General features: G+C 43.9%; 1 non-coding gene across 1 annotated transcript; it reads right to left on the reverse strand.

Moving 5' to 3' along the window:
- Positions 17411–17482, reverse strand: TRNAC-ACA. Its single transcript has one exon. It is a non-coding gene; the product is annotated as a tRNA-Cys (tRNA).

Here is a 19052-nt window from a genome sequence, read left to right on the forward strand (position 1 = left end):
GGAAGAAACACAAGCTGGAATCAAGATTGCCGGGGGAAATATCAATAACCTCAGATATGCAGGTGACACCACCCTTATGGCAGAAAGTGAAGAGGAACTAAAAAGCCTCTTGATGAAAGTGAAAGAGGAGAGTGAAAAAGTTGGCTTAAAGCTCAACATTCAGAAAACGAAGATCATGGCATCCGGTCCCATCACTTCATGGGAAATAGATGGGGAAACAGTGGAAACAGTGTCAGACTTTATTTTTTGGGGCTCCAAAATCACTGCAGATAGTGACTGCAGCCATGAAATTAAAAGACACTTACTCCTTGGAAGAAAAGTTATGACCAACCTAGATAGCATATTCAAAAGCAGAGACATTACTTTGCCAACAAAGGTCTGTCTAGTCAAGGCTATGGTTTTTCCTGTGGTCATGTATGGATGTGAGAGTTGGACTGTGCAGAAAGCTGAGCAGCAAAGAATTGATGCTTTTAAACTGTGGTGTTGGAGAAGACTCTTGAGAGTCCCTTGGACTGCAAGGAGATCCAACCAGTCCATCCTAAAGGAGATCAGTCCTGGGTGTTCATTGGAAGGACTGATGCTGAAGCTGAAACTCCAATACTTTGGCCACCTCATATGAAGAGTTGACTCACTGGAAAAGACCCTGATGCTGGGAGGGATTGGGGGCAGGAGGAGAAGAGGACGACAGAGGATGAGATGGCTGGATGGCATCACCGACTCGATGGACATGAGTTCGGGTAAACTCCGGGAGTTGGTGATGAACAGGGAGGCCTGGCGTGCTGTGATTCATGGGGTCGCAAAGAGTCGGACATGACTGAGCGACTCATCTGAACTGAAGTGATGCAGATGTTGGTCCTCAAAAGAGAAGTAATTTATCTCTTGACTTGGGGATCACTGGGGTACAGGGCACTGGCTGAGCCAAAAGAGAAGTCAAACATTATTCTAGGAAAAGAGAAAACACAACGAGAGAGGACATGACAGATATCGAACTCAGTAGATACATGATGCCCCTGAAAAGACTAGAACAAGTGGGATCAGATGCAATAATCAAATATGTAATGAAAGAAAACATAAGGAAAAAAGAAAGAAAAGGAAACATAAGGATAAAACTCTAGGAGGATTCCAATAGATGTCAGGTCAAGACAAGAAGGTCTTCTATCTCTCCGCTTATCATGGTTGTCAAATAAATTCTATCCAATGACAAGATATTAATAAAGAGGAAGGAAGGGAGGGGAGAGATCACAGAATGATCAATGTTTGCAAATGATAAGACTGTGTAATTAGAAAAACCAAGAGAAGCAAGTACAAACTACTAAAACCAAGAGAGTAAACGTACTTATTTACAAAGTAAAAACTGTTTTCCTCCTATTCCTCAGATACAACCACTTAGAAAATATAATGGAAAAGTATTAAAGTAAATATGCTTGTGCTAAGTCGCTTCAGTCATGTCCAACTCTGTGCCACCCTATGGACTCTAGCTTGCCAGGCTCTTCTTTCCATGGGGTTCTCTAGGCAAGAATACTGGAGTGGGTTGCCTTGTCCTCCTCTAGGGGATCTTCTCCACCCAGGGATTGAACCCAGGTCTCTAAAGGCTCCTGAATTGGCAGGCGTATTCTTTACCACCAGTGGGTGCCATGCATAATAAAAAAAAAAATAAGGAAAGAGCAGAAGAAGGAAGTTCAAGGGACTCCTTTCTTATGGTTCATGTTACGAGAGGCAACTATACCCCACACTTTTGCTGTTGCTGCATACGTGCTAGTTCGGAGCCCCCAGTTAAATTGCACACTCCTGGACCACAGGACCTGTCCCTCTTCTGCTTCTCATCTGAAATCCACAAAGTTAAGCACGATATGGGATCTTGGTTCCCTGACGTTGGATCGGGCCCCCACACCCTGCAGTGAAAGCGCAGAGTTTTGACCACTGGAGGACCAGGGAAGTCCATGCCACGCATGCTTTATAAGACAGCATTCCATGCACATCACTGAAGGTTGGGTAGTTTTGGTGGCCACTTGAAACTTAAGTGCATACATGGTTCCTCTTATGCCAAATTGATTACCTTTACCCACCATATGCTGCACTGAAGTCTTATTTTAAAATAATTTTTAAAATATTCATTTATTTATTTATAGCTTGTCCTTCACGCATGCAGCCGAGCCCAAAGCACACCATTCACTTTCAGGGCCTTACCATCGAATCTCTGGCTGGGACTTGTCTTCCAGCTCAGAATCTGCATGCTGGACTGCCATTCCACCTCTTGACCTGGGTGTTTTCTAACATCTCAAACCTTCAGTAGAACTTTTGGTCTCCCACCTGGAAGTCCACCCTGCCTGCTTTTCCCCATCATCCAAGCAACACCCTCACCACCCACTGGCTCTAGCCAGTTGCCCCAGATCAGGTTGGGGAGGGGACAAACTCATAGAAAAAGAGACCAGACTGACTTGTGGTTATCAGAGGCAGAGGTCAGGGGAGGCAGAATTTGGATAAAGGTGGCTCAAAGTTACAAATTTCCTGTTGTAAGTACTACAATGTAATGTATAACTTGATGACTAGAGCGAACACTGCTGGAAATTTGCTGAGAGTAAACCCTAAGAGCTCATCACATGGAGAAATTTTTTCCTTTCTTCTTTTTTCTTTCTTGTCATTTTAATTGTATGAGAAGATGAATGTTAGCTGAACCTATTGTGAAAATTATTTCACAATGTATGTAAATTGAACCGTCATGCTGTGTGCCTTCAACTTACATAGTGGTGTACTGTATGTCAATTATTTCTCAATAAAACTGGAGGTGGGGGATCCACATGAATCCAGGGTGATATATGAAGAAACATTTAACTTAACCTAAAGATTGTCATTCTCAGTGACATAAGTCAGACGGAGAAAGACAAATATCATATGATAGTGCTTCTATGTGGAATTCTAAAATGACACAAGTGAATTTATCTACAAAACAGAAATAGAGTTACAGATGTAGAAAACAAACTTATGGTTACCAGGGGATGATGGAGGAGAGAGAAACTGGAAGATTAGGATTGACATATGCATCAGTTCAGTTCAGTCGCTCAGTCATGACCAACTCTTTGCAACCCCATGGACTGCAGCACACCAGGCCTCCCTGTCCATCAGCAACTCCCAGAGCTTACTCAAACTCATGTCCATCGAGCTAGTGATGCCATCCAACCATCTCATCCTCTGTCGTCCCCTTCTCCTGCCTTCAATCTTTCCCAGCATCAGGGTCTTTTCCAGTGAGTGAGCTCTTTGCACCAGGTGGCCAAAGTATTAGAGTTTCAGCTTCAGCATCAGTCCTTCCAATGAATGTTGAGGACTGATTTCCTTGAGAATTGACTGGTTGTATCTCCTCGCAGTCCAAAGGACTCTCAGAGTCTTCTCCAACATTACAATTCAAACACATCAATTCTTTGGCGCTCAGCTTTCTTTATAGTCTAACTTTCACACCCATACATGACTACTGGAAAAACCATGCTGCTGCTGCTGCTGCTGCTAAGTCACTTCAGTCGTGTCCGACTCTTTGCGACCCCATAGATGGCAACCCACCAGGCTCCCCCGTCCCTGGGATTCTCCAGGCAAGAACACTGGAGTGGGTTGCCATTTCCTTCTCCAATACATGAAAGTGAAAAGTGAAAGTGAAGTCGCTCAGTCATGTCCGACCCTCAGCGACCCCATGGACTGCAGCCTACCAGGCTTCTCCATCCATGGGATTTTCCAGGCAAGAGTACTGGAGTGGGGTGCCATTGCCTTCTCCAGGAAAAACCATAGCTTTGACTATATATGAGCATATATATGCATATATATTTATGCATACTACTATATATAAAATGGGGTTTCCCAGGTGGTGCAGTGGTAAAGAATCCACCTGCCCTTGCAGGGGACGCAAGAGATGCAGTTTCAATCCTGGGGTCAGGAAGAGCCCCTGGAGTAGGAAATGGCAACCCACTCCAGAATTCTTGCCTAGGAAACCCCATGGACAGAGGAGCCTGGCAGGCTACCATCCATGGGGTTGCAAAGAGTCAGGTACTATTGAGGGTCTGAGCACACACACATATATAAAATAGATAAATAATAAAAACCTACTGTATAGCACCGGGGACTCTATACAATACTCGGTAATGGCCTATATGGGAAAATACTCTAAAAAAGAGTGGATATATGCATATGTATAGCTGATCTACTTTGCTGTACACTGGAAACTAAAACTATGTTGTAAATCAACTATACTCCAATAAAAAATGTTTTAAAACTATGAAAAAAGTCTCTTCTAAATCACTCGTCTTTTATCTCAGTTGACTGAGCCTAGATTCCCTGCTTCAGTTAGAACAGAGTCACTTGAGGAGTAAAAATGCTTATGGAAATTCAGATAAACAGGGGTATAATAATATTGTATTGTGGCTATCATTTGCATTTCCCTGATGACTACTGAAATGGATCATATTTTCATAGAAGACTTTCAATTTTGACAATGTCATGACATAGATAACCTGAAAATGCTTCTGTTCAAAAACCTTTTGCAAAATGGATAATATGTAGCAACTTTCTGCTAAGACAGTAGATCTTAAAAGTTCTCATCAAAAAAGTGTATAACTACATGTGGTGATGGATAGTAACTAAACTTTATTGTGGTGACCATTTTGCAGTGTATACAGACATCAAATCATTAACTAATACACCTGAAACCAATACAGTGTTACTCATCAACTACACCTCAATAGAAATATATAGCAGTTTTCACTTAAGTATACAGCTGACCCACTCCAGTGTTCTTGCCTTGAGAATCCCAGGGACAGAGGAGCCTGGCGGGCTGCCGTCTATGGGGTCGCACAGAGTTGGATATGACTGAAGTGACTTAGCAACAGTAGCATCAGCATACAGCTGAGCTTTCAAGAAAGTAAGAAAATCCTCAAAAAGGAAAAATGTAAGAGGAATGAAGATAGTCAGTTGTAAATTTAAGCTGATGCTTGAACTACCTGGGGGTAAGGAACCTATCTTACTCACCCAGGGGCTGAAATTTTTTTCTCTTTTTAATTGATTAAGGATTGTATTTTTTCTTTTTTTTAGTAAACTTTTTTGCAGTGTAACCTGCATAGCAGAAATTTGCACAATCATAATTGTACAGTTTGATCTATTTAACAAGTGAACACCCCCATGTAAACTAGTACGCACACCAAGAAACACCTTTTTTTACTGGCACTCCAGAAATCTCCCTTGTATCCCATCCAATCACTGTCCACCTCTTCAAGGGAAGCCTCTATCCTAACTTCCAACAGCATCAAATTAGTTGTGACTGTTTGGACTTTGTATAATGAAAATGCGTTATCTGTGTACTAATGTGTATGACTGAAAAAGGAAAATGTTCGTCTCTCAGTTGTGTCCGACTCTTTGGACCCCATGGACTGTAGCCTGCTAGGCTCCTCTGTCCATGGATTTCTCCAGGCAAGAATACTGGTGTGGGTTGCCGTTTCCTTCTCCAGGGGATCTTCTCGCCTCAGGAATTGAACACAGGTCTCGCGCATTGCAGTGAGATTCTTTGCCATCTGAGCCACCAGTGAAGCCCCTGCATACACATATACTTAATACAGACTTAAATACATACTCATCTAAGTCTTTTTATTTAACATCTTATCTTTGTAAGATCTATCTACAATCTTGCAGTAAGTTGCAGTTCATCCATACTCATCACTGTGTAGTAGTCCAGTGTATGAATACATGACCGTTTGTTTATTTTCCCTACTTCAGATGCCACTGGGTTGCTTTCACTTTTGAGATAAAATGAATAGTGCTACTGTTAACATTCTGTACAGAGCTTATCAGCACATGCACACATTTCTTTTCTGTATATACCTAAGAGGGGAACTGCTTGGTCATCAGGTATGTTCCCATGTTCCTACTAAACATCATTATAGGATACTGACAAACAGTTTAGTAGACACTGTCAAATACTTTTCCAAAGCAGTTATGCCAGTTTATATTCTCACCAGCTGCCTATGAAAACTCTACCAACGCTGTGTTGTTGATATTTTTGCTTTTTTTGGCCATACTGCATGGCTTGTGGGATCTTAGTTCCCTGACCAGGGAGTGAACCTGAGCTACAGCAGTGAACGTGTCCAGTCCTAACCACTGGACTACCAGGGAATTTCCTTGTCTTTTTCATTTTAGCCATTCTAATGGGAGTACAGTAGTATTGCATTATGGTCATAATTTGCATTTTGCTGATCACGACTGAAGTTTAGCATTTTTTCATATATTTCCTGGAAACCTGGATATCCCTTTTTTGCAAAGACCCTGTAGAAGTATGTTGCCCATTTATCTACTGGGATGTCTGCTTTTTTCTTTCCATTTTACTATTTCATATTTTGATCACAATCCATCTGGAATTTATCTTTCTATATGGTGTGAGTCAAGGGTCAAGCATCACTTTGTTCTACAAGGATATCCAATCGACAGAGCACCATTTTATTTTCCACTGCAATGCCATGTTTTTCATCATTCGGGTAGTATATGTACATAGGTCCGTTTCTGGACTCTGTTCTGTTGGTCTATGAAACCTATCTTTGTACCAGTATCATACTGCTTTAAATGTTCTAGTTTTACGACAGTTCTTCTTACCTTATAGTATAAGTCCTCCAGTTTTGTTCTGCTCCAGTGTAAGGGACTTGAGCTTTTAACTGACATATAAGGAGGAAAGTAAAGAAGTAGATACTGAGACTTAGGAATAGATAAAACCCTAAAAACTTTCATCCAGAACAAGACAAATTTTCCCCTCCTTTCAATTTCCTGGTCTGAACTTACTCTTCCTGCATAGTTTAAGAACCCAGGCTGAAAAATCAACATAAGAGGTAATCTTTCAAAGCAAAACCCAAAACGTTCTGAAGGGATCTGACAGGAGATAAAGACTGGCATAGGATGAGTTCTTAAAAAACTGTAAAACAACAGAAGAAAAAAAAAAACTCATGAAACATCAGTAGACCCAATAAATAGCAGAATTAGCTCTTGCTCCCCAAGAACCTCAGATAACAAAATTGTCATCTAGAGATTATTTTAAAGCATGTTTAAGATAATTAAATACATAAAAAGAAGAGAACAGAAAACAGAAAAAGCAATATTTTTTCAAGACTAAACTGACTTGAAAAAGAATCACATAGAATTTCAAAGAATGAAATATATACTCCTTAAAATTGACCGTATTCACTGATTCCATGAAGGTGGAAAGTCTTAGTTAAATAAATGATGGGTTTTAATCATAGAAGCATAAACATGACCCCGATTGTTGTCCTTTCCAACTGCAGGCATCAAGCAACCTTTCATCTTTGGTTGTGACATGATTAATGCCAGAAGACACGGAATAAGCAGGAAATGATCAGAATGGACTGCGCATCCCTACCAATTCATCTTCACGGTATTTGTCTTAAACGTCAAAAGTGGCATTTGTAGTGAGACACCGCCAAGAGGGTAATGCTCAGAAATGACCGAGCAAAATAGAAATTCAGAGGAAGCTTTCCTGGTGACTAAGTAGTTAGTGTTGGAAGAGGGGTTTTAATGTCACATGAGCAAAATAAGTGCCATCTGGCTGATTCAGGCTTGGGTTGTGTTGCAGGCAGCTGGTATAATTCTCCATATTTAACTTCCCCAAGCTGGATAGTAGAACCAGACTTTGGAGTCAAATCTGGATTGAAACTGTGCGTTTTTGTCACAGAATTGGGTGTCTAATCCCTATATTTGGCCCAGAGTTGGGCATCCAATCCCTGAGGTCTCTCTTCCCCTCCCACTTGAGGACCTTTAACAAAGCCTGAGTACTGTGGACATAATGATAGTGCTCTGCCTACCTGAGTCCTAAGGCCCCTCACGAGAGCCATGATGGCTGTATACAAACACTCAAGTCAGCCACGACACCCAACGTTTTATATATTGGGTTGGCCAGAAAGTTCATTAGGGTACGAACTTTTTGGCCAACCCAATACATCCCTTTTGGGTTACCTGATAGCTCAGCAGTGAAGAATTCCCCTGCCAATAAAAATACAGGCTCGATCCCTGGGTCCGGAAGACCCCCTGGAGGAGAAAATGAATACTCCAGTACTCTTGCCTGGGGAACCCCATGGACAGAGGAACCTGGTGGGCTACAGTCCATGGGGTCTCAAAGAGTCGGACACAACTGAGCATGCACGCATACACACATCCCTTCATTTCAGTCCTCACAATAACCCTGAAATAGAAATAGACAAATAGAGATATAGCTAATTTCCCCCATTTTGTTTGCCCAAGATCATGTGCTAAATTGTGCCCGAAAGGAGATTTGAACCCATGTCTATTCTAGGTTCTTTGCATAATACTCAGTTGCCAGACTCATGGCTCATTTCCATACTCGCTACATCCAACTTCCTTCTGAACAACAACAACAACAGCAAGCCCTGGCAAAGAAACAAAAGGCTGGGTTGATTCACTCCTAGGCAGCTCTGTGGTCTTCCCGGCAGCCATGTTCCTGTTGCACGGCTGGCCGTTCCCCCTGAGCTGTGCGTAAACCCCTTCTTCTGTAAACCCGTCGTCCAGGGCAGGCTTTATTGAGGCCGCCTTCAAAGCCAAGGCGGCCATCTGAGAGGATGGAAGAAACCAGTAAAAGATGGGCTTCTGGGGCGCCATCCCAGGTAGAGCTGTGTTTTCATGCACCAGCACATTCGTGGAGCAAATTTGGTGCACTCATAACGGCAGTTAATGAGCACAAGCGAAGTTCAGTTCTTTGTGTAAACAAGGGAGACAGCATGTGTCTGAATGTAATTCTGACTGCATCAAGGTCATTTTAGAGCTGGTAGAGCTCTATTTGTCTTAGGAAATCTCGAAAACTTTTATAGGGAATTCGGAAAATATTTTCTGCCAGCAGGAAAGATAAAATCCGTGCACACAAGGTACAGGCATGGGCCCAGAGACTGAACAGACAGACTGCTGTAAAACCCCCGTTTAATAAGGCATTAAAATGCCATCGACCTGGACACATTTAAAAAAAGGGAGAGAGAGAGCTATGAAAACAAATACCATTCAAATAATTAGGATCTTATGCCTGAGGCCAGCCTTGATGCCAAGCAGGGACTTCCCTGCAGGAATCGGAGCTGAGTCTGACCCCCGAAAGGAGGAATTGGCGAAGACAAAGGCCAGTTCTGCGCCGGGGTGTCTTTCCCAGTCCCGCTGCCACCGCCTGGCCCTCGATGCTGAAGGCAGAGCATTTCAAACATTTTCCCTCGTCGACATCTTGGGGGACTTTGCAGTCCAGTAACTCAGTGGGGACTCTGGGCCCCGGAGGACTGCTGACGAGTCTTCTGGAAGGGCGCGCTCCCTAAGGTGGCCACGAAGCTGTCTCCAGCTCCATAGAGGACAAGGAGGCATTTGAAGGCCCACTCTATTGGGTAAATATGCTCCCCTCGGGGTGGGGGTTGGCGAGAGCACATTTGTTTGTGAATGTAGCTGTAAGGGGAAAAAAGATGTCTTTTCACCGGCTCCTGCAAATACGGAAGCCGCTGCAGAGCTATTTCCTGCTGCCCAAGCTTCTGACTAGTCGAAGACCAGGTGCACAGCCGCGCGCTTCATTACCCGCGTCCCCCAAGGTAGTTCCCAAGGGCTCAGCCTCAGAAAATTTGAAAAATAAAGGACTTGTCTTCTTATTTCTGGAGTGATTGTCTGTTGGGAGGGTGAGGGGGCAGGGCACCAGTATTGTGTGCAGAAGGGCCTGTTCTGTAATGATGCTTAGCAGGTCTGATGGAAGGAGCTTTCCTAAAATGGAATTTTAAATCAGATATGTCTCTGATACAGTCGAGAGGACCTTGTATTTTTCCTTTTCATTCTTTTTTAAAAGCTTCTCATATGAGTTTGTGTCACTCATCAAGAACTTTCTTTAAAGAAGCCTGTATAGAAATTTGTGACTTATCCGCATGTTTCCCATATGTTATTTCTTATTCCTCTTGTACATTCTGTTTCTTCCAGTAGATTGTAATCACCAGCAACATTTGAAAATGAGAGAGTAACGAAAGGGAGAGAAAAAGAAAAGAAAAAGAATGAAAGAAACCTAATTAAAGTCTATGCATTTGCTGGGGTTCATTTGAATGGACCAGTTGGTTTCATTTTGCAATACAAAAGAAAAATTCAGGCCTAAGGGCCTAAGACTTTCATTAAATTCAGCTTTGGTGAGTTCTAATAATACAGCGGTTTATTAAAAGTGTGAAAAATGTCATTGCAGAGGCCTTCCCTGAGCTGCAGCCTCACCTCCCGGGTATGAGTCATGCTTCCTCCATGGCCGCCTAAGCTGTAAAGTTGTGGGCAGGATATTTAAGGTCCAGGGAACAGGCTTCTTGAATCTCTCTTGCCATTTGGCTGGGATCACACCCCAATTAGCAATCTTGCCATCCAGAGCAGTAGCTGGACAGCAAAAGTGAAAGAGGGGCAGTGTGCTTGAGGCTGTTGTAAACGATTAGTCCAAAAAGAGTAACGTAAAGCTTAGAACTCAGTCCCCGGCAGGAGTCGGCTGGAGGAAATGAAAGGATCAACAAGGAGAGAGGAGCACCGTGGCTGATTGTTCCTGACCACAGCCGCGGGCTTTTCTGCCTGTGCCGGAAATTGATCTCGTCAAAAGCTGAGGATGCAGGCAAAGGATAACGATAAGGCAGGTGATGATGCTAAATCATCCACCCCGCAGAGCTGATGAGATTGCTCAATGCCTCGCCAGCCATTCCCCTTCCTTAGCCTATATATTAAAAAAAAAGCAGTGGTGGATTTTTTTTTTCCGTATGAAAATGCAAAAACGAGCGTGGATTGGCACACACTGGACCAACAAGAATCTTCATAATTGCAATCCCTTCCATTTCTTATGAAGTATTTGTGCGCAGAACATCTCATTTGGCCCATGAACCGAACCTAGGAGGTTGGCAGCCCAGATATGACCCATCTTTCTTCGTAAATGAGGACCTTGAAGCCAAGAGAGGCTGAGGGATTTTTCCGAGGCCTCCAACAAAATAGTGGCAGAACTGGGCCTTTCTTTCAAGAATAGGTTAATTCCTAGTGTCCCTGAGTTTGGTGATGGGTTCTGAAGGAAGAACCCAGCAGAGAACCCAGCCCATCCCTTCCTGGAGGCACTGGTAAAGATAGCTGGCTTTTCCTTTGCAGGGCCACCCCTTCCTAACTGTCCTGGAGTGTTGTCCTGAATCCTGGATGAGCCCCAAACCCCTGAGAGTGTGAGGTGCTCCGAGGGCTGGGGAGACAGCAGGATTCTTCCCAGCATCACTTTCCCACTCCCCTGGCACTGTGTACCTAACTGCGCCTAGATCTCGGCTTTGGCATCTGTTAAAGGAGGCTTAACTGTGAGACAGGAGAAGCAATAAAGTCCTGAAAGGCAATAAAAGGAATTTCCTAGGGAAAAAAAAAAAACACAAAACCCTCACATCTTTTAAGCATCAAAAATGAAATCTGTGTAGACTGGCATTCCATGTCAGGGAAGGGGAGCACACTTTTCTAAAAACATTTAATTGGAGCATAGTTGTGTTGTGCTAGTCTCTACCATACAACAAAATGAATCTGCTGTACGTATACATGTGTCCCCTCTTTTTTGGATTTCCATCCCACTTAGGTCACCCAGAGCACTGAGCAGTGTTCCCAGAGCTATACAGTAGGTTCTCATTAGCTATCTATTTTATACATAGTATCGATAGTATATAATACGATATTGGAATACATTCTTAAATAAATGTGGTTATGTTTTTTTTTTAAGTAAAAAAAAAAATGTGTATATATCTCAGTCCCATCTCCCAATTCATCCCACTCTCCCTTTCCCCCTTGGTTTGTTCTTTAAGTCTGTCTCTCTATTTTTGCTTTGTAAATAAGATCTTCTAAACCAATTTTTCTCAGATGCCACATCTATGTGCTGATATGCACACTTTTACCGTTGTTATCTTATTTAATCTTTTCTATAACCTTGGAAGTTAGGTAGTACTTCATTGGTCCTAATCAACAGGTGGGGAGATGAGGCAAACATCTAATAAGCGGTGGTTATCCAGGCTCCTTCTCTCCACTACCTCCCTGTACCTCTCATTCCAAAGCTCTGATAAACCATTCCTGGAAGATCACGCAAATCAGAGCTTCATGGCGACTCCTCTATCACCCTAGAGTCACCATAATTTTTAATCTTACCTTAAGGCAAAAAACCTTAAAGTACATGCTCCCAATATATTCTTTATTATTTAAAAGCACTGGAGAAGACTCTTGAGAGTCCCTTGGACTGCAAGGAGATCCAACCAGTCCATTCTGAAGGAGATCAGTCCTGGGTGTTCTTTGGAAGGAATGATGCTAAAGCTGAAACTCCAGTCCTTTGGCCACCTCATGCGAAGAGTTGACTCATTGGCAAAGACTCTGATGCTGGGAGGGATTGGGGGCAGGAGGAGAAGGGGATGACAGAGGATGAGATGGCTGGATGGCATCACCGGCTCGACGGATGTGAGTTTGAGTGAACTCTGGGAGTTGGTGATGGACTGGGAGGCTTGGCGTGCTGCGATTCATGGGGTCACAAACAGTTGGACACGACTGAGCGACTCAACTGAACTGATTGTGTGTGTGTGTGTGTGTGACTTAACAATGTAGACATTAGATATTTGAAAAAGAATGAGATTAAAATAAATAGAAAAGGAAGTTCAGCTGATTCACATTGCTGTACAGTAGAAACCAATACAACATTGCAAAGTAATTATCCTCCAATTAAAAATAAATTTAGGGACCTCTGTAGTGGTCCAGTGTTTAAGCCTTCACCTTCCAATGCAGAGGGTGCAGTTTCAGCCCCTGGTTGCAGAACTAAGATCCCACATGACTCATGGCCAAAAAGTCCAAACAGACAACAGAAGCAATATCATAATAAATTCAATAGAGGCTTTAAAAAATGACCCTAATCAAAAAAAATCTTAAAAGTATATTTTAAGAAGACTTTAAACAGAAGCACTTATTTTTAAAAAATACAATAGTTGCATGATTGTTTTAAAATATTTAAGCCTACCCTAAAATAAACCCTGCCCTCCATAAAAAAGAAAAGAAAAAAGCTGTAGTATTTCCTTCTGTTACCCTACTTTGGAGAGTCCTACTACAGATTCAGACAGAGTGCTAAGTATAACTAGGAAATTCATGACTGTAGACATTATTGATGGAATCACAGACTCCCAGTGCTGCAAAGGATATGAGGAGCAGTGTGGAAAGAGGAAAAGGAGGCTCAGAAAGAGAGCAAGTCACACAGCCAGCATGTGGCTAAACTGGCACCAGGACCAACATCTCCTCACACTAGGTCCCTAGCCCTTTCCACAGATCTACACTGATGTAGAAAGAAGCCCAAAGCTCCTTTTCTTGGGCTAGAAAATTACATTAGGGTCTTCGGTGTGACAGCCTGGAACTTAATGCCTGAACCTTCAGTGCTGTGTTTGGAGTAAATGCGGTCCTTCAGCTGCCCAGAAGAGGCAGCCCCTGACTTTTCAGTTGGGCTACAGAGCACGTGCACCAGGCCTCCAGCACATGGGGTCCACAGAGAAAGGAAGACTGCTGTGCCATGTTTGATGCTATTAAAAGCAGCTCACATAGTTTCCATCATTCTTAATGGAGCCACGTCATTTGACACCCAGCCCTCGCTTCAGGCACCCTAACAAGGAATTCTTGGTGTAAAGGAAAAGCAACTCCAAAACAAAAAGTAACTCTCTTCTAGGTCATCCCAAGACAGCATGTTGTGACCAGGAGTTGGAAAGCAAGGAAATCACCCTGACTTTGCCATCCACACCGTGTGGGGCTTGGGGCCATCGCCCAAAACACTTTAAACAGTTGTTTTAAAGGTATCTGGATTATGTACTGACTGTCGGTTTGGACCAAGCAGACCCAGCCTCATGAAGATGAAGCCTAATGCAATGACAGCCCCTTCCTTTATCAGCTGGGAGGCAACAGATAACCCAAGTTCATGGCCCGGAGTGGGTGGGTGGTTGTGGTTGGTGGAAACAATTGTAAATTTCAGTGCCACAAATTATTCAGTAGATCATATTTAGAAAAGTCTCCCAATTCCTTAGACCCAAGCCTGAAGAAGTTTCAAATTAGACAGGAATAGAGACACAGACATAGAGAACAAATATATTGATACCACGGGGACAGTGGAGGGGGGTGGGAAGAATTAAGAGATTGGGATTGATACGTATACACTATTGATATTGTGTATAAAATAGATAAGGGCTTCCCAGGCGGCTCAGTGGTAAAGAATTTGCCTGCCAGTGCTGGTCATGTGGGTCTGATTCCTGGGTCGGGGAGACCCCCTGGAGAAGGAAATGACACCCCACTCCAGTATTCCTGCCTGGGAAATCCCATGGACAGAGGAGCCTGGTAGGCTGTAGTCCATGGGGTTGCACAGAGTTGGACATGACTAAACAACAACAGAAACAACAAATGAAATAGATAACAAGTGAGAACATATCGTATAGCACAGGGAACTCGACTTAATGTACTACGGTAGGTGCCCTGAATGGAAGGAAGCATATGGACATATGCTGATTAGAAACTAGCACAACATTGTACAGCAACTATAAAAAAAGAGAAGTTTCCGATCAGAAGACAGTGAGGAGCCAAGGTTGCTCCATAGTTGATTGTGCAGGCAGGACGGTGAGTACCACTCCCCAGCTCACGCCAGCACCTGCGTGGGACAGAGGTCGAGGTGTGAGGGCACAGGGGAGTAAGGAACACCATCGCTGCCCAGGCACACGCCTTCTCCCAGAGGCTTGTGTAGGAGGCCGTGTCTGTTCGCCTTGGTTTGGTTTTTCTCTTCTTTAGCGAGAAACAAGGCCAGTCCCTTCTTGGCAGAGGCAGAGTGGTCTCACAGAAGAGTTTGTGGGAGAGGATAGTTTGGAATTCCCCAAAGGAGAAAGAGATGTGAAGACAACCGAGAGTGGAGGCTGGGATCTAGTACTACAGGCGCTTATTTGCCCGGAGGAAGTAACTGGATAAGAGGACAGAGAGCTATCAGCCAGAACATCACTGTGGGTGTCAGCCTGTCAAGGCAGGAGGTTCTCAGATAGCTTGTGACCCTGGGGGCCAGGCTGTGACCCTGAACCTGAGCTGCAGGAGTGCCCTGCTTTCTCATTTCACCCACGACAGTGGCCAGGAGCAGAGGACTCAAGCCACTCCAAGCTGCAAGCAGAGTCCCCAGTGAAGGCAACATTGCTATCCTTGAGCAGCCTCCTGCATCCTGCTTGGGCAGTTCCCTGACTCTACGCGTCTGAATAGCCTTTACCCCGAGATGGATACTTTACAACAGCCCGAAGCTCTGCAGCCTCACACAGCTGGCAGCCCAGACCTAAGGCTTTGCCGCTGGGCAGACAAGCCAGGCCTAATGGAAGAGAAAAACTGCACTGATGTAGGCACTCTTTACAAAGTAGAATCTACATAATTCCACAAGTGTTTGGGGTGGGCAGGTGGTTAAGTCAGCTGAGAGGGTGCCATTTACCTAAAAGTAGAAAGGGAGGGGAGGCCTGGAGGGTGGGGATGGGTTCAAGAGTGAACTGGCGGAGTCGGAGGTCCTGACATTTCTTAAGTAGAACCATCCAGAAGACAGACTCAAGAGAGGGAAGTGAGGTTAGACTTGAGATGCAGCGGTGTTTCTTGATGAAGGAAGCCTGTGGAAACAGCATCATTGAGGGAGAGCAGTTAGTGAGAAGAGTGGAAAGTGAGAGTGAGAGCTGCACAGTCGTGTCTGGCTCTTTGCGGCCCCTTGGACTACAGCCCGCCAGACTCCTCTGTCCCCGGAACTCTCCAGGACAGAATACTGGAGTGGGTAGCCATTCCCTTCTCCAGGGGATCTTCCCAACCCAGAGGTTGAACCCAGGTCTCCCACATGGCAGACACATTCTTTACCATCTGAGCCACAAGGAAAGCCCAAGAATACTGGAATGGGTAGCCTATCCCTTCTCCAGCAGATCTTCCTGACCAAGGAATCAAACCGGGGTCTCCTGCATTGCAGGCAGATTCTTTACCACCTACCAGCTTGTATATAAAACTGATAAACAATAAGGACTTACTGTGTAGCACAGGTTACTATATTCGATATCTTATAATAATCTATAATGGAAAAGAATCTGAAAATCATATACATATATGAAAGTGAAAGTCACTCAGTCGTGTCCAACTTTTTGTGACTCCATGAACTATACAGTCCATGGAATTCTCCAGGCCAGAATACTGGAGTGGGTAGCCATTCGCTTCTCCAGGAGATCTTCCCAACCCCAGGAATGAACCCAGGTCTCCTGCATTGCAGGCAGATTCTTTATCAGCTGAGACATGACTGAAGCACCTGAGCGTGCGTGCACACACACACACACGCACATATATATACATATGGGGTTCCCTGGTGGCTCAGTGGTAACAAACCTACCTACCAATGCAGGAGAGCCGAGTTTGATTCCTGTGTCGGAATATCCTCTGGAGAAAGGAATGGCAACCTACTCTAGTACTCTTGCCTGGGAAATCCCATGGACAGAGGAGCCTGGCGGGCTACAGTCCATGGGGTCACAAAAGAGTCAGACAAGACTTAGCGACTGAGCACCTGAGTGTATCTATGTGTGGGTATACATGTGTGTATTCACACACATAGATACAACTGAATCACTTTGCTGTACACCTGAAGTTGACAGGTTTTAAATTAACTGTACTTCAATAAAAAAGTGAATGTGTGAATGAATAAATGAGAAGGCTAATGCTCCAGCCCTTGCCCAAGAGCAGCGTCAAAGGCCTAGACGGAGGAAGGGCTGTCTAGGAGGGAGGTCCCAGGGTCAGGAGGAAAGCGAGGGACAGGAGGGCCTGGAAGTCAGTCTCAGGCCTCTTGACTTCCATCCATAGCGTTTGGCCACAGTTTCTTTCACTCTTCCCTCTTCTATTTCAGGCACTTCAATAACCCTAACATTTTTCTTTTTTCTCTAAGTCTTTTCATTTTGAAAGTAGTACACGTTCGTTGTAACAAGTCAAACAAAAGAGAGATGTATGAAGAAACAAACTATCAGAAAACAGTCCTTCCTAAATTGTTCCTGTGCTCCATCAAACACACACACATATACACACAAATACATATCACAGGCTCACACATCACTCACAAGCATATAGACTCACATACCACACACATAAGTTGCACACACATGTGTGCACACATACACAGAGGTTTTGTTTTATATTTCACACAAATGGGAAGCCATACATATTACTTAGAAATTTTTTCACATAATATATCATGGAAAAGTGAAAGTGAAGTTGCTCAATCGTGTCCGACTCTTTGCAACCACATGGCCTGTAGCCTACCAGGCTTCTCGGTCCATGGGATTTTCCAGGCAAGAATACTGGAGTGGGTTACCATTTCCTTCTCCAGGAGATCTTCCCAACCCAGGGATTGAACCTGGGTCTCCTGCTTTGTAGGCAGACGCTTTACCGTCTGAGCCACCAGGGAAGTCCATATATCATGGAGGTATATATTTATATATTTCTTGATCTTGTTGATTGCTATTTAATGATCTAAAGTTTGACTCTGCCAATATATTTTTCATTTTCTAGTATTATTGAGATCATATTCTACATTCTGTTCTGTAGTGTTCAATCATGTCTGACTCTTTGTGACCCCATGGACTGTAACCCACAAGGCTCCTCTGTCCATGGGATTATCCCAGCAAGAAGCCTGAAGTGGGCTGCCATTTCCTCCTCCAGGGAATCTTCTCAACCCAGGGATCGACCTGGCATCTCTGTGTCTCCTGCCTTGGCAGGCAGATTCTTTACCACTGCACCACCTGGGAAGCCCATATACTATATTACAATCCTCTTTTTTCACTTAGTTTTTAAATCATTTCCCCATGTCATTAAACACACTTTGTAAACACAGGGTCAATGACGACATCATATTCCAGAATCTGAGTATATCATAATTTACTTAACCATAATTTACTCTCTGCCGATTCGAAGCTATTAAAAATAATAACCACAATGAACATTATAGAACATTAAGCTATGTCCACATTTCTGGTTATTTTCTTTAGGATATGAACACTTTTAGAGTCTTTGTGCGTACTACCAAATTGCTTTTTCCAGAAAGACTATAGCAATCTGTTCTCCTGCCAGCAAGGGCTAAAAGAGGCTACCCACATCTTTTCTTAAATGTTGATTTACTTGTTAGAAAAAAGCAGTATATTATCACTTTAAATAGCATTTTCAATTATTAGGGAGGTTCTTCTTGTTCAAGTTCATTAATCATTTGTCCTTCTTCACTTAAGAGCAATCTGATGGGTGGAGATGGAAGGAGGGAGATTTAAGAGGGAGTGGATATATATGCGTACGTGGCTGATTCACTTTGTTGTACAGCAGAAACGAACACAACTAACATTATAAGGCAATTATACACCAATAAGATTATTTTTCAATTTTAAAAATTAAAAAAAAAAAAGAATGATCTGATCATGGGCACCCACAGCTCTCATCTTCCAAGCCAGCCCTTTCTCCCTCCTCTCCAGCCCTGCCCCAGCCCTGAGCTCTCCTGGCCTGGCTGTTCACTCCTCTCCGTGGGCTCTGAGATCAACCTCCCCATCCAGCTTCTGCATCCCATCTGCCTCTCCCATCCCCTCCACAGTCCTAAGGCCAGTCTCTCTCACAGCCTCTGTGCCCAAGGGTGCCCCCTTGTTCTGAGTCCTCTAAACCCCTTGCACCAGAGAACCAAGCACAAGCCTGGAATTCTCCAGCAGGCTGCCAGGGTTCGCCATCAGCCTGGAGTCAGTGGTGACGGCGGGCAAACCCAGCAGGGCCCTTCTTGCCCCGCACTGGACCCGGGTACCTGGGGAAGGGCACCCAGCAGGGGCCTAACCTGCCGGCACTTTGCACAACCTCATCTCATCTTTCCCATTTTCCTGCCCTCTGCATGATTCCAACTCAGGCTTTAATTTTCTCAAATGATACAATTTGGTGGTTTGGGGTTTCTGCAGGAGAATTTCTGTGATCCTCAGAGTACTGGGGCCTGTTTGCTCTTGTTAGAGAAG

This window comes from Capra hircus, chromosome 19, assembly GCF_001704415.2.
Source record: "Capra hircus breed San Clemente chromosome 19, ASM170441v1, whole genome shotgun sequence".
NCBI lineage: Eukaryota > Metazoa > Chordata > Mammalia > Artiodactyla > Bovidae > Capra > Capra hircus.